Consider the following 8,887-nt stretch of genomic DNA (forward strand, 5'->3'; position numbering starts at 1 on the left):
CATTTATATTCCAACAGAGAAAATAAATGAAAAACAAAAAAGAGTTTATAAAGCGCAATATCCTAACTCATACATGAAAAAAATGAGAAAATTAAAAAATTCACAAAGCTTTAAACAAAAGAGGAAGAGAAAAAAAGGTTAAAACTTTGTAGTTTATATTGCAAATATCATAACCTAACCTAGAATATTTAAGGAAGATGAGTAGAAGAGAGATCAAGAAATTTTAAGGTTTATTTGTAGACAAAAAGAACCTAATATATTAATTTATTTGAGGGTAAATATCCTAAAATTAATATAATAAATTATAATATTATATATAATATATAATATACAAATAAAAGAGGTAAAAATGGAGTGGGGGCCTAGGACCACACTGGTCCCATGTTGGCTCAGCTCCTGCCTGTCCATTACTCTTTCCCTTTCTGATTATCAAGTATTCAAGTCAGTAGTATATATATAATTTTCAGATTTCAATTTAGGCCTAAAATTTCAAGTTTTCATATTTCAATTTGGGCTTACAAGACTACAGTGATGATGAGGAAGCTGATGAAGGCTTTGAACAATTAGAGTGAGAGAGGGGCTGCACACTTCCTTTTGGACAGATAATTGGGTTGGTGATGGGCCATTGATAAGTCGGTTACGGAGGGTGCCTCAAGATAAATTACAGTTGAAAGTTTATGACTATCTATCTCATGGCACTTGGGACCTAGAAAAGCTAAAGGAAGCTTTACCACTTGAGATGGTAGGTCATATTACGTGTGTACATGCTGGATTAAGTTGTAAACCAGCTATTCCTATTTGGAAGCGTACTACCAATGGCTCTTTCAGTGCTAAATCAGCATATATGGCTAATTGTCAGGAGTCGTCGAGTATGGATGTTAGCTGGGCTTTTATATGGAACATTAAGGCTCCCCCAAAAATTAAATATTTCCTTTGGTTGCTGCAACAAGATAAACTCTTAACAAATTATCAAAGAGTTAAAAGGAAGATGACCATGACTGCCAATTTTGATATTTGTGGTGTCCCAATGGAGAATGCAACTCATATTATACGAAATTGCCCAGTGACAATTTCAGTTTGGCATCACTCCCTTATGCCTATGAATATGAGTTTGCTGCAGGCAGTTGATCTTCATACTTAGGTTGTAAAAAATTTAGACAACTCTACAATTTTGGCTTATGGAGTGGAGTGGTCAACCATGTTTGCTTTCACTTGCTAGTTTCTTTGGAAATGGACGAACAAAATTTTTTTTGATCATGGGTTTGTGTTTCCTAACAACCCCAGACACGTCATTCTTATGGCTGCTGCAGATTGGACACAGGCCAATATTGAAAAAACTAGAACACCCACCCGCTCTCTCGCTATGCTCTCTTGGCAATATCCGAATGAAGAAGTGATTAAAATCAATACTGACGGGTGCAGAAAAGGTGAGGATGGACGCATTGCTGCTGGGGGTGTACTAAGAGATAGTTCTGGGCAGTGGATGAGAGGCTTTGCTGTTAATCTTGGTGTAGGACAAGTCTTGGAGGCTGAGTTATGGGGCATCTATCTTGGACTGAAAATGAAGAACTGGTCTAATTTATGTGCTTGAAAAGTCAAATTCTAAGTCTAGAAAAAGAAAAGTACGAGACGAAAAATAAGTTTGTGCGTCTGATGATGTCTCTTCTGATGAGGTTTGTATAGGGGCATTCATTAGCCCATAGACTAGCCATTAAATGGCAGAAGGTCAACGTCATTCAAAATCTGTCCTTGTAAAGCCTTCAAATTTGTGGGTTCACATTGATGGAGATCTTCTGATTGCTTGATTATCTCTTCTTTTGGAATACTTTGGATTGTCATCAATCTCTTTGATTTCCTTCCTTATGAGGCCTCCGTCACATGCATGCAATTCTCTGGAAATCTTGGGTTTGAATCCGTGGTTTGGGCTTGGACCTCTAAGTCTTTGGATTGACATTTGGCGAAACCTTATAACTTCTGGATTTTTAGAATTCCATATCCTAGGAGTTCTAAGTTTTGGTTGAAAATCTACCAAGGTGATGAGTTCTTCAAATATTTGGATAAGTACTTAGTCCCATGTTAGGCCATCTTTGAGTTCTCTAAATATTTGGATATTAACAAAGATCTACCCCATATCCATTGAGTTCTCCAATTATTTGGATGTTGGTCACATGTTGGACCATCTTAAGTTCTCCAAATATTTGGATATTGACAAAGGTCTATACTATATCCATTTGAGTTCTCCAAATATTTGGATGTTGGTCATGTGTTGGACCATCTTGGGTTTTCCAAATATTTGGATAAGTACTTGGCCCCACGTTGGGCCATTTTTGAGTTCTCCAAATATTTGGATATTAGCAAAAATCTACCACATATCCATTGAGTTCCCCAAATATTTGAATGTTGGGGATTCTAGATTTGGTTAAGAATCCGAGAAAATTGACATGGAAACTCTAAGATTCACCAAGAAAACTTTTATTTAATCTTCATATATATATATATATATATATATATACAGAGAGCTTCCATTGAGGGATCCCTCAGAGGGACACTCCTTGTAGGGTCCATTCCGGATTGTATTTCACTAATCCAAACCGTCTATTTTGTAGATACTCATTCAAAGATCATCTCTACAAAAAATCACTTGAATCTGATATCATTTGACCATTCAATTGAGTTATTGAAATTTTAGTACTTTCTTGAAGCACCTTGTTCATTGATGTTGTAGGACACAATTGGATGTTGAAACGGTTTCTGATTTGTCTAATTTTTTGTAAGGATGATCTATGAATGAAGACCTAAAAAATATATGGTTTGGATCATTAGAAAAAAAATTGTAAAGTACCCTAAAGAGCGTCCCTCAAATAAAATTATTTGAGGGATCCCTCAATAGAAGGGGACTGTTATATATATATATATATATATATATTTCTTTCTTTCTTTCTTTCTTTATTTGAGCAAGGCCATTTTTGGTCTTCTCATTTCCGTTCGAGCACCCCAGGCCATAAGGCCTAGAACTAAGGCCTAGTTTGGGATTGCTGTCACTTTTAAAAAAAGTTGCTTCTGCTATGCTTTAAAAATAATTAGCTGTAAAGTAAAGCAGCTCCATGTTTGGTAAACACTATTTTTAAAGTGTTGTTAGTACAAAAAGCAGTGTTAAAACTGTTTGGTAAATTTTAATATAAAATTGTTGTAACTGTGAATAATGACTAAAATAGACATGATGTTAAAAGTGTTATGCACTAATCATGTGGTGGTAGTGGTAGTGATGGAGTGGAGTTGGTAGTGGAGATGAAGGCGGAGTTGGTGGTTGTGGTGGTGGGGATGGCAGTTGTGGAGGTGGCGGTGGTGGTGGTAGTGGCAGCATGGTGGTGGAGGTGGAGGTGGTAGTGGTGGTGGTGGTGGTGGTGGTGGTCGTGGTGGTGGCGGTGGTGGTGGTGGTGGTGGTGGTGGTGGTGGTGGAGGAGGTGGTGGAGGTGGAGGAGGTGATGGTGGATGTGGTGGTTGTGGTGGTAGTGGTGGCGGAGGACGAGGAGGAGGAGGATGTGGTGGTTGTGGTGGTGGTGGTAGCGGTGGCAGTGGTTGTGGAGGTAGTGAATGTGGTGGTGCAAGTGGTGAAGTTGGATGTGGAAGTGGAGGTGGTGTCATTTTTTTAAAATGAATGATGATATTTTGGGAATTAAAAAAATTCATTAAATGTTCATCTCTACTTCTTTTGAAAGTAACTTTGAAAAGCAACCCAGAGTCTGCTTTTAAAAGCTGCTGTCAGAAGGCCACTGCTTTTAAAATAATCGGGATATTTTATTTTTACCAAACACCTTAAACTGCTTAACTTTAAAGTTAAACAGGTTTTTGGCCAAAAAAAGCAATCCCAAACGGAGCCTAATTATATAAATATAACATATATGTGTATATGTATATGTAATAAAAAATAGTATATGCCAATTAATGGCCTTTGCATCCAGGCTGCATGGCCTCTTCTTATTATCTTTTTATTTTGCAATATATATATACATATAGGGACGGATTTATAATTTAAAACTGGGGTAGGCTAAATTTATTTTACGTACAAACCTACTAAAAATATAAATGCATGTAATTGTCATCCATGAATATTTGTTCAAAAATACAAGGCTAAATAAAGTATTTTTTTTAGCATATCAAAATAAAGTAATTTAAATATAACTAAAAATACATTAGAAGAGGGAGTTTATTACAAGCTAGAAGGTTGGAAAAGATGTGTAGCTATTGCTTTATGGAACTTGAGTGTGTAGTGAGAAGGAAATTAATTAATAAAAACGATGGGTTGGGTTTCATAAATTTAATTAAAACGACATCGTGTGTATTAAATATCCCTCTTATCAAACTTACTATTTCATTGAAAAAAAAAAAACAAACAAAGCTTTTGTTGTAAATGTATGAGTTGGTGGATGACCACTATACCTGTTAGCATTCAACCTTTCTAATTCTATGTAACCTATGCACTAAATACTATAGTTATGGGCTTGTAACTTATGAGTTGTTAATGTCTTCTTACCATTGTAAGCCTATAAATAAGAGGTCTTAACAAGATGAGAGATACAAGTTGATTGATGCAAATTCTGTTGTCTCTCTCTACTTTCGAATTCTCTCTACAATTTTTCCTTATTTATATAACAGCCCAGGTTAGCCATATGCACGGTCCATCCATATAGATATAATGCATCAGCATAAGACCTCTTTGGGGATTCAAGGGACCTCATCTTGGCTCACCTTGGCAAAACTCACTTTGGCGGATTGGAGGTCTCGGAATTGGCAGATAAAGGGAAATTTGACAATCCTAAACACACGTCCAAGTCACTTACCACATCATCAATGTCGACCATCTAGGTCCTCTTCTCTGCATTTTCAATGTTTTCCCAAAGCTGTTAGAAATGTCAAAAAGTCAAGGATTTGTTCAAGAAGGAAGATAATGGGAAAGTTTTGTTCAACTAGGAGAAAGAAATTGGTTGTGCAAATCAGTCAACTTCATGGATGACCCTTCCGTCATAATGAACCATCTTATGAGCCATACACTATGGAAACATCTGGAAGTCAGCTTTCTAAAGAGTTTTACAGTTCATGATTTGGATTTTTTCAGGAGGAGTTGTCATTGTTTTGGTGCAAGATGTTTAAAAGAGGAAATTTGTTGTCTTCTTAGAGAAGGGAAACATAAATCAATTTTGAAATGGGAGACTTTGGAAAAACCCAAAGGAGAGAGAAAATTTTTAAAAGAAGCAAAAATGGACAAAATTACCCTTATTTATTTTTTAATTTCCTAAGAAATCCTTTACATTTGCATGTCTTTGGTTTGAAAGTTGAGAGGTTATTCTGTCTTTTTTGAAAAAGCTTTGGCTTTTTCCAAAAGTGAAAATTTTTTTATGGGTAAAACCTAAATTTACTTTTTGAAATAGGGAACCTATTCTAACGTGAATAAAGCTTTCTCCCTTATAAATATCACCTTTTGCTGCACCATTTAACGTACAATTCTCATTACACCACAAAACATAATAAGGTTGAAGCCAATATTACAACCATTAAAAAGAAATCATGGCCATGAAATTAAGATCATCAAATCCTTTTAGCTACTGCTTATACATAGGCAGCAACAGTGGGCATTTAAAAAAAAAAATTATTTAAAAAAAAAAAAGAGAGAGAACTAAAAACAAGAAAGGGATTTGTAAATCAAGTGCTTAAGAGCATTACAACTTTTTGTCCCGAAAAAAAAAAAAAAAAAAAAAAAAAAAGCATTACAACTTGAATGGTATTCTCTAATTCTGTAAAATTCATTTTAGAAAAACTATTCAATTATAACTGGTTACATTTGCCTCTATATCTGGGATAATAACGTATATGTCCCACAACTTTGCAAATTATGTCGAATCAATAAGGATCATACTCATTTTCAGAAAAATGCATTTTAAGTCCCTGTTTAAACCAAAATTTGCAATTTGCCCTGAACTAAAATGGGGAATTTTTGAAGTTATTATCTTGATTTTTCTTAAGAAAACTGATTGGAATAAAAGAAAATATTTTTTAAAATATAATATGGCCAACACATGGCCAAATTTGCTAGTTCATAATCGCCAGTCAGATTGAATCAATCAAAAGAGCAACTTTCAATGCGCCAACGTGATTGATTCCTTCATGAAAGGTGTTCCCAAAGATTTGTAGAAAGTGTTTGTGCCGTTCAGTCAGATTGAGCCATGTCCTAATGGATTTTCCATTTCTCAAATGAAGTTTGTGTGTTCATGAAAGTTGTTCACCGGGATGTCTACTATAACATATACAAATTTGGGAAACTTTACATTAATGTGGCCTTCTCATACTATCAAACATTGAATTCTATGCGGAAAGAATATCAAACGGGCTGGTTGCCAAGCTTTATTGGGGTGGGTTGACAAAGAAAAATATTAAAATCAAGAGAGAAGCTATGAGAGTACTTTTGGGGTTCAGAAAGCAAGTAAATAGTGAGGAATGGAAATCAAAAGTGACAAGAATAAAGAAGGAAGAGAAACAATGACAGATATTTTGAATTACTAGGGAGCCACACCAAAATAAGTTCTATGGCTTTCTTTATTTTCAGCAACCCATTAACAATCCATGACAAGTGGGTATTTCTCATTGGCAGAGCTCGACTAAACACCAAATCCACCTCTATTTCTTTATAAATAAAAGGAGAAGCCATCAAGAAAAGAATCTTGAACTCTCAACACATATGTCTACACACTTCGAACCTCATCTCGAATATTAGAATTATAATCTTCCATTAGAATTCTTAGTGTAAGAATATTTTATACATATTTTGTGTGGCCTACATGAAGTGACTTATGTGATAAATAAATTGTTTAATTGATTTAATAAATATTATTTAGAATAATTATATTGGTCAAATAAAGAGAAGTAGTTTCCTATTTATTATTGTGATGAGTGGTAATTGATTATGGTCTTCACAAGGAAACGGGTCTTCTTTATGCCTATAATAGTGCACATACCCGTCTTATGTGTACACTGATGAAGACATGTATTTCAGTTTTTCTAATGTACAAAAGGCTAGAGAGAGAAATCTATTTCCTCTACATTGACGGCTCGCCTACGGATCGCTCAAGACAAATATCTTGAGATGATAGAAGACTAATCATTCAAGGTATGTATGTAATTTAAGTCTAATTCCACCTAATGCTATTGTGAAAATCATGAAGTTCAAGATCTTGGGTCATGAATTGGGTCTAATGATTTTATCCAATATTAAGTTTACATGTGATAGATATCAAAGCATGGTTAATAACTCTCATGATTTTCCATTATGGATTATTGGGTTTGATCTATTAACTTGATTGAACTGTAATAGTTTCCATGATTTATTATGATTTCGATTAAATTTATTTGATCAAATAATCAGAGTCGTATTTTGACATTGGGTGAATGTTTGGTATATGATATAAGATTTCATTTATTTGGCTTTCGGAATGAAAAGGTTATTTTGCATTTCAGGTGTTTGACAATGATTCAGTCAAAGTCTGTTTAAAGTTCAAGCCAAAACTACGTCGTTTTGGGCTAGGCAAAAAAAAAAAAAAACAAGAGGATGAAACTGGACTGCAATTCATGGGCTTTAAACAACATGCTTAAGCCTGTATTTTGTGGGCTTTAAAAGTCTTTAAACATGTTTTATTTTCTTATTTAAACAACGATTACAAAAGAATTTTAAAAAGAAGGAAATCAATTGGTTCTATTGCTGTCTTTTTTTCTCTTCTTCACTAAACATAAGTCTGTTGTGCTGCGTTTTTCTTTCCATTTTGACCAAAAGCCAATTCGTCTCTTCTTCTTTTCCTTTTTTTTTTTCATTTCATCTTTTTTCCCCTTTCTTGTAATCTACTTCTTATTTTAATTGTTTCTGATTTGTCTCTTATGATTACATGATGCACGACTCGAGGTATGATCAATTATAATTTATTTATTGTATTCAATTTTTTTATAAAGTTTTTACCCTTTTAAAATTACACCTCCGTTAAAAAATTTCTGAATCTGCCAGTATCTGTGAGTTTTATTATATCTTGAATAACTTGAATGTCTCTCTATGCATGCTAAAGTGATTAGTATTAGTTTGTTTTTGAATGGTTGTTCACCTGTCGGGTCCACAAATTGCCAATTGTGAATTGACCATACAGTATTGGCTTTTCAATTGGAATGAATATTCCTATGTAATAATGGTTTTATACTGTGCATGATTTGGTGATGAACTAGTAAATTGGCTTATAAATGAATCCAAGACAACTAGGCAAATTTGCATCTAATGTAGCATTATGCATTGTCTTGCTGCAAAAAATGGATGGATCATTTATAGATAATAATGCTTTGATATTTCCATCTTTTCATGGTCTGCATCATGGGTTCATGTACGAATATAAATATCAAAATGATTTAGATATCCGCTTGTGCATCAATATTAAATTTACCTATTCCCATTATGCCAATTTTGATATATCATTGTATTGGATTCCATATATATATCAAATCCTATGAAAGAGTGAAAATACCTATAGGATGGCTTAAAACACCAAAAGTCTAAAGTTTGTGTTTTGAGTAGTTAAGAGTATCACGATAATACAAATAAAACATACCAAGGGGATTGATACAATGATACAAATAAACCCCACCTCTGGGGAAAATCCACGGGACCTGTATAGTCCAAGGCAAATCCACTATAAAACGATGATTACAAGAAGTATACAAACTTGTCCTAGACACTCTAGACAACGCACCAACTTCTTCGTACCTCAACTTCTCGCAGGATTTCTCCTTCTCTCCTTATGTTGAATTTGATTCTTGACGCGATCGATCCAAACTCACCGGAGGTATGAGAACCTTGTAA

Source organism: Prunus persica, chromosome G2, assembly GCF_000346465.2.
Source record: "Prunus persica cultivar Lovell chromosome G2, Prunus_persica_NCBIv2, whole genome shotgun sequence".
Taxonomy (NCBI): domain Eukaryota; kingdom Viridiplantae; phylum Streptophyta; class Magnoliopsida; order Rosales; family Rosaceae; genus Prunus; species Prunus persica.